The 8,656-nt window shown below is 33.2% G+C and overlaps 1 long non-coding RNA gene across 2 annotated transcripts; it reads left to right on the top strand.

The window, feature by feature from the left end:
- Positions 1–1,900: 1,900 nt before the first annotated feature.
- On the top strand, positions 1,901–6,548 carry LOC136062384 (uncharacterized). Of its 2 annotated transcripts, none has more exons than XR_010624146.1 (3): positions 1,901–2,162; positions 2,254–2,365; positions 6,278–6,548. It is a non-coding gene; the product is annotated as an uncharacterized LOC136062384 (long non-coding RNA). The 2 variants fall into 2 exon arrangements; XR_010624145.1 differs by having other exon boundaries at positions 6,324–6,548.
- Positions 6,549–8,656: the final 2,108 nt, after the last annotated feature.

The raw sequence follows: 8,656 nt of genomic DNA on the forward strand, positions 1-8,656 counted from the left end.
ATCAATTAAAACTATAATGATAAGAAGATTACAACAATTTGAGAGAGAGAAAGAGAGAGCAATTAGGGAAGAAGCTTACATAAATATTTGATGCAGCTTGATCCGTTTATTTGCTTAAAATGAGATAGACAATGACCTTATGCTACTAAGCTAAAACAAATTACTTGCAAAAGCGTGCAATTTATTTGATTTTCTTGATTGAGTCACCGGACAACCATATCATTTTAATCTTATTTTATTTTAATTGATTTTCTTTTGTAAATATATATATTTTTAATTTGTTGAACACCTAATAGTTAAAATGAGATATATGATATGAACCATTAAAGCACCCGTACTAATACATGTATAACAACATAAGTGGTAAATTTTTCATATTCAATTCCAAAAATCATTTATATTAGTCCATGTAAACTTGTATAAATTTAGATTGTTGTTATAATAACCATGTAAATATACATGCTTATTATTCACATCCAAACTATCTTTTTAATACATCTGTACTTAAATACATAAAGAGAGAGAAAGATGATTAGAGAGAGCAAAAAACAAAAAAAAAAAAAACAAAAAAATTGATAAAAGTAAACAAGATAATTTGATATGGGTGTTTTTGAAATGTGGTTGCGTACTTGTGTTAAAAAAAAAAAAATTCTTATACCAAGTAGACAAATTATTTTACACAAGTTAATGTGAATATTCTTATAAAATAACGTTACAAAAAGATAATTTGAGAGACTGTGACCGTATCTCTCTCTCTCTCTCTCTCATTAGCTTTTTTATTTATTTATTTTTTTATTTTTTATTTTTTTAACTTTGGGAAAGGGAGGGGGAGAGGGGCCATATGGCCCGCCACCTTCATCGTAATCAAACAATTATCAGACTTTTAAATATGCTAACATAGACGCAAAAGCGAAAATATAATATAGAATAACACAAGAACACGAAAATTACATGATTCAACCTAACGACCTACATATAAGGAGAAAATTCTTAAGGGCTATATTTTTATTTTAAGTAATTTCTGTATAAATTAATACAAATGCTGTTATAAAGAGAATGTTACAAAAAGATAAATTAGGGACTCTGACAATGATTTCCAAATATTACTCTCTCTCTCTCTCTCTCTCTCTCTCTCTCTCTCTCTCTCTATATATATATATATATATAATTATTTCTTTAAACTTTGGGAAAAAATGAGGGGGAGGGGTGGGGGGCTGGGGGTATATCATATGGCCCCCCCACCTTCCTCTAAATCGAACAACGATCAGACTATTAGATTGGGGGGATATTGCCATTTGCTGGAATGAAAATCAGAGACTTGATTCATTTTCATTTTTCAGTTGCTAAAGCCAAGCAACATCTTTGACGCTCTTCCCCTTTTTCATATTCAGTTTCAGAGTTTCAGTATTAAAATTCTCCCCACTTTTCACGGTCAGAATTTCATTTTCAATTTATGTTTAAATATTGTCTTCTCACTGCCTCACTCTCCCAAACCTGGGCTACAGGAACGTCGGCATAATAGGAATTGGGTCTTGTTCTAAAGTTGGGCCAGGTACTAGTATCCAATACAGATGAATGGTGGGATTTAATGGCTACAGTTCTCTCTATAGGCCAAGATTCTATAGAATTATCTTCTAACACTGGGCCGACAAAACCAGATTAATCCCACAAATTCCACAGGCCTCTTCTCTCAAAAATCCCAATCACAATCTTATAGTCTCGTTTGGCAAAAATTTTAACCGCTTTATATATATATATATATATATATATATATATATATATATATCATATTTAACAAATAAGCCATACGCCATAAGATCATTCGTAGCAGTAGAGCTAAATAGTTATAATGCTATTTTAGTTCCACCAAAACACAAAAAAATCCCTACAGCAGTGGAGTTATAGTTAAAAATTTTAGATGAATTGCTACAGTGCACATCTATCTATAGATGTGTACTGTAGCTTGGAGCAAAAAAATAATAATAATTTTTTATTCAGCTGATACAACTTGTCTTTTTTTTTTTTTTTTCATCATTTTATCAAATCCAGTCAGAGCACTCATTCACTCTTTCTCGTTCCTATCATCTCTCATCTCAAGCCTCTCAAGCTCACTGTCATCTCTCATCTCATTTGTTGACCCGACCATCGTCTAGCTCACTCTGGTACAACTTTTTTTTTTTTTTTCATTTTATCAAATCCAGTCTCATTCACTCTCTCTATTTCATTGTCATCTCTCATCTAAAACCTCTCAAGCTCACTCTTAACGTCACCGGCCCGACCATCGTCAACGTCGCCACCATCGTCAAGTTCATACCCACGCCGCCGATCTACCTCGACGTACTTCTCTTCCGCCGATCCACTTTAGGTCAGTCTCTGCCTTCTTCATGTGGATGCTTTGGGTTTTTGATTTGGGTATACTCTTTCGCCGATCCGCCGATCCACTTTGGGTTTTTGATTTGGATCCACTTCATGTGGATGTCTCTGTTTTCTGTTTTTGATATATGATTTTTTTATTGTTGTTCTGGATTATTGGCTTGGTGATTTTATGTTATGAGATTTCATTTTGCTTTGTATTAGCTATTTTCAGTTGCTATAAATGGATGAATACAGTAGTTTTTTTAGGATTCTTAATGTTCCATATTTGATTTTGGTAGATTGATGATGATTATGGTTTGGTAAGTGTGAGTGTGAGTACTGAGTAGAGATATTAAGATCGTTTGTGATATGGATTTTGTAAGATAGTGTGCTCTGATTTGGGTGAATTTTGTTGGATATGTTCTGTTGCACAAAACTAGAAACAGAGCACACATTTCTTGTGGTCATTTTAATGAGAAATTGTTAGTTTGGTTTTGAGTTTTGATATAAATGTAAGTTTGGGAATTTTCTGTGTGCAAGGAAGTTTTGAGTTTTGATATGCATAATCATGTTCTATTGTTATAATTCTAAGTATTTTAAGTTTTGATATAAATGTAAGTTTGGGAATTTTCTGTATGCAGGGAAGTTTACATTTTTTTTTTTTTCTAATTTTATGGAGTCACGTAGAGACACTGAATTATGTATAGACCTATCATATTTTACGGGTATCATCAATGGGGATATAGAAATTGACTCACAATTTTTGGAAACGTCTCAAAATACTATTTTGTCAGTTTCTGATTCTCCACCTCCACCTCATCCTCAAGTTGAAAATGCCTCTCCTACAAAAGGAAAACGGGGCACTAACTTTAGTTTAGAGGAAGATAAACTCCTAGTGGCAGCATGGCTCAATACTAGTGTTGATGCCATAAATAGTAATAAACAAACACAAAATACATTTAATAAAAGATTTTGGGAATACTTCAAGCAGTACAATACATTCGGTACCACACGTACTGTTGTCTCATTGTTAAGTCATTAGGGAGCGATTAGTGAAAAGACAAATAAGTTTGCCGGGTGTATGACTCAAGTTAATGCACTTCATCAAAGTGGTACAACCGAAGAAGATAAGGTATAAATTATATTGCAATAATATTAACATGTCCATTCACCAATAGTTTGAAGATATTAATCATGTTATATTTCTTTTAATTTTTTTAGATTACCGATGTGAAGGCTTTGTATTTAGAGAAGTACAAGAAACCCTTTCTTCTTGATCATTGTTGGCTCATGTTAAAGGACCAACTAAAGTTTGCCGATCTTAGCAGTGCTAAATCGAAATCATTCATGCCTCAAACTCTGGAGTCAATATCTATTGGCAAAGGTGATTGTGGGTTCGGACTTGGTGACTCTTCCAATGTTGAGAGACCTATTGGTAGGAAGGCTGAAAAGGCCATCTGAAAGAACAAAGCCCCCGGAAAAGATGTAGGGGAATATTTGGCTAAGAAATTGAAATTGATTGAGGATGTAACTCGATTGGAAGAGGAGAAAATGTCTATTGGGAGAGAAAAACTTGCGGTTGAAAAGGAAAGAAACGAAGAAAAACTTAAGATTGAGAAGGAAAAAGTCATGATTGAGAAGAAAAAATTTGAGATAACAGAAAGGTTAAAGGAGAAGAGAATCATGATGATAGATACAAGTGGCTTGACCAGAACACAAAAAGCTTTTATAAACAACTCCAAGAGGAAATCATGGCAAGATGAAGTTCACGTAATTAATAGAGTTGATTGCATTTTGGATGTAGCTTAGGCTTTTATGTATTTTGTAGTGGCTTATGTAGGCCTTTATGTATTTTGTTTGTAACTTTATGTATTTTGTAGTGACTTATGTCACTTGACTTTAATCTTAAACTAAATGTATGTGTTTGTGTTGTGACTTGACGTGCAATCTAACAAAGACTTTGAAGTGCAATCTTTTTTATCTTTTGTTAAGTTCCATTCAATCTTGGATAGGCATTGCTATAATTCTTTGTAGACTGAAAAATGAAACTATTATATATCTTGCTGTTACAGCCACTATGAGTGTCTTTGATCCATGACAGGTCTTAGAATAAATCTATGAACAATGAGCATTCATAGTATTTATTATTTTACCATTTACTTATCTTTTTAAGTTTCTTGGTCCTATTGAGAGGAATTTTTATTTTTTGGTTATATACTTATATTTGATAAATGCTTGAGGATAAGCACAAAATTGCGTTTGTGTTATGACTTGTGCGTATTCATTTTGTTGTGGCTTATGTCACTTGGCTTTAATTTTGCATCTATAGTAATAATTGCTTTCCAATTGTCTTGAAGGTTGCATCCATGAATCACTATTTGGTTCGCAAGTTCATTTTTGATGACTCAGATGAAGATGAGATAATCGAAGAACTTGTCATGAAAACATCATAACCTAAACGTTGACGTTCTATCCGATGTAATCATTTGGCAGGCTATGAGAGGTTTTTTCTTGATTATTTTTCTCCCACACAAGTATATCTACCTATTGTATTTCGTAGGAGATTTCGGATTAAGTGTTCTCTTTTTCTCTTTATTCAAACTAAGGTAGAAACTCATGACTCTTACTTTGTCCAAAAAAGAAATAGTACCAACAAACTTGGTTTATCTTCATTACAAAAGATAACTACTACACTTAGAATGCTTGCATATGGAGTATCGGGTGATTTGATAGATGAATATGTGCGGATTGGAGAAACTATTGCATTAGAAAGTTTGACAAAATTTGTTACTGCGGTAATTGATGTTTGCTCTGAGGAATACTTGAGAAAGCCAAACAATGAAGACATTGCTAGACTGTTAGCTTATGGCAAATGCCGAGGTTTTCCAGATTTGTTAGGTTTAATTGATTGCATGCATCGGAAGTGGAAAAATTGTCCAACTGCATGGAAATGTCAATATTGTGGTTATATTTGTGAGCCTACTATTATTTTGGAGGCAATAGCATCATATGATCTTTGGATATAGCATGCATTTTTTGGGTTACCTGGATTAAATAATGATATTAATGTGTTAGAGCAGTCTCATGTATTTAATGAACTTGCTGAAGGACGTACTCCTGCAGTACATTACTCAATCAATGGTCATGATTACACAATGGGATACCTTGCTGATGGCATATATCTAAAGTGGGTAACATGTGTGAAAACAATCCCAGCTCCACAAGGACATAAGTAGAAATTATTTGTAGCAGTCCAAGAGGTGTGTAGGAAGGATGTTGAGCGTGCATTTGGAGTGCTTCAAGCACGTTTTGCAATTGTCCGTAGTTTTGCACGATTTTTCCATCTTGAAACACTCCAAAAGATCATGAAAGCATGCATAATTCTCCATAACATGATTGTTGAAGATGAGCAAGATGATAATGAAGTGGTAGACTTGGATTATGAACAAATTGATGGAGTGGATAATCCTCCTCTGCAAGTGTTACGTGAACAAAGTGATAGATTTATGTCATACATTGAGAAGCATGGACGCATTAGAGACCGAGAAATTCATTTTCAACTCCAGTCAGACCTCATTAAACATTTATGGCAATTGCAAGGCGAGTCATAGGAACTTTCTTTTTTGTATGTTGAGAAGCATGAGTCATAGGAACTTGTGCGAGTGTGTGAGTTTTATTGTAATTTGGTTTGAGTTATGTATGTGAGTAATGTATGGACTACATTGTTCCTGCTATAATATGTGTTCTATTTTATATGTTTTCTTATAAAGTTCCTCCATTTCATAGTTCACATTGTTCCAAGATTGCTTCTAGACAATTGAGACGATAATAGACTATTATGATGATTTAAAAATTGTTTTAGTAAAAAAAAAAAAATGTATAAGTATAATTTGGGGTTAAAAAAATCACTTATTTATATTAGACGATTATTTGCTATCATGTGGTGGCGGCGGCGGCGGCAACGGCAGCGGTGGAAGAGTCAATGGCGGCGGCAGCAACGATGGCGGTAGAAGAGTCGGTGGCGACGGTGGCAGTGGCGGCGGTGGCGGTAGTGGTGGCGGTTGTAGGTGGTTGTGATTATTGTTTATTGTAGTGGATATATTATTTTAATGTAGTGGATATATTATTTTATTGTGATGTTTATATTATTTTATTGTGTAGGCTAAAATAGATCCACTGCTGCAGCATGTGTGTAGGTAAAATAAATAAAATAACTTTTGGTGGAGCTAAAAAGCTAAATTTTTATCTCTATTGCTGTGAATGTTCTGAGAAACTACAGATATCCAAACGAACACTTATCCCTCCTAGACTTTCAACAAGTAGCCCAAAAATAAATATTGATCAATATTCTCACAAATAATAATAATAATAATAATAATAATAATAATAATAATAATAATTAAAAGTTGATAATAAAACACAATCTATTTTTTTGATAGACAAAATTGATGTTGTTATCTGTATATGTCTTTTTTTATCATTTGAAGCTATCTGTACATGTATTTAAGATGAACTTTAATACAATTTGTAAGGATGCAATTTAAGTCTCTAGCCCAAAAGATGGATGAACTTAGGCCCAAAAAGGCCAATACAATGAATTTGTAGAGAATAAGTTAGAAAACTAGACTCTAATGTGTTGGACAACAAGTAAAGGGAGATAGACTGATTTTCTTTAATCTAAAGAAAATCTTCATCGGCACAGTCCAAGGAGATAAGTTTTTATATATTTCTCTAAAGTTTAATTACAGATTCAATTCTTAATTGCTACAGTGTCTTTCTCTCAATTTCTCGATCATTTTCTCTCATTGCATTCTTCCTATTTTATACTATCCCTCTGCCTTTATATTTGCCTTCCACGTGTAGATTAGAGTGTTGGTGTTGATCCCTATCACATCAGCACCTTCTTGAAGTCTCTAAGGAGTAGTTATAAGGTTGAAAGTTACTGTTCAAATATCACTTCCTCATTAATACGGCCAGAGAGTTAGCTGCAGAGCATTTAATGCTGTGGTAGCAGCTTTCCCTTGAGATATTTCATGGCTTTCCTCTGTTCTGTTCCTTCCTGATACTTATCCTCATCCATGGAATGATCCAGAATATTACTTTTGATGACAGACCACACCCTCTAACCTCGGCTCTGCTCAGCCGAGGAGGGATTCCTCCTTGGACCATCTTTCTGGATGGCTTTAATTAGATTTCACTTCTTCACTTACTAACACAGATCCTTATGAGAGTGTTTACCGGTCCTTGGATTGCCTAAAGTCCTCAGATTGGGCCCCTGACCCAATATATACATAGATATAGGCCCCTAGGCCTACCACCCCTACACAATCAAGTAGAGATTTTGATGGAAACCTAAATAAGATCACAAAAAGTTGAAATAACCTCCTTTTCCAGCATTACAACGTTTTTTTTTTTTTTTTGGGAGATAAAAGATAGAAACTAGCATTACAACTTAAAAAGGTTTTTTTTTTTTTTTTTTTTTTTTTGTACTAAAAAAAAGTCTAATAAATAATTTTTTTTTTCAAATAGTTTTACCCTATAGTATCCGCTCCTGATAATAGTTTTTTATCATCAGACTAAGACATTCATCGGTTTTTTGTGTAGGCAGGGATTGAGCCCTAGATTTCTTATTCAACCATTAAAGACTTTACTTGTTAATTAAGCTAACTGAAACTCACTAATAAATAAAACTCAAAGGCGAAGGGTTTGGTAAAACATCACCGTATTATATTTTTTAGTATAAATTCCATGTACCATTTTTTGTGTTCCATTTTATATTTCAATTATAGTGTGTCATTTGTTTGATTATTTTTTCTATTTTAAGTGCGTGTTTGGATACCAATGAAAAATTAAAATTATTTTACTATTTAACTTATTTTTGCTACTATTCATGACCCCACTAAACTTTGTAGTACTATTCATGGACCCCGCTTTGCTATTTCAACTAACTTTTACTTTTATCTAAAGTACTTTTAGCAATAAGTTTTTAGTTTCAACAAAATAAGCGATAGCAATAAATTTTCAGTTTCAGCAAAATAAACTGTATTCAAACAGATCCTAAACTTTGATCATTTTATAAAGAAAGTCAAATGAATGCATGACATACCATAATTGGTGGAGAAATTATAGAGTTCTTTGGTGGACAAGTAATGTGGTTCACAATTCTACTAAAAAACTTCCACTTATTTAAAATTGCTGAGTCAGTAATTAATTTCTGTTTAAAATTTTTTTTCTAACTAATAATTTTAAACAGGTGGAAGTTTTTTAGTGGAATGGTGGACCACGTCACTTATCCACCATG

Source organism: Quercus suber, unplaced genomic scaffold (genome assembly GCF_002906115.3).
Source record: "Quercus suber isolate HL8 unplaced genomic scaffold, Cork oak 2.0 scaffold_18, whole genome shotgun sequence".
Taxonomy (NCBI): Eukaryota; Viridiplantae; Streptophyta; class Magnoliopsida; order Fagales; family Fagaceae; genus Quercus; species Quercus suber.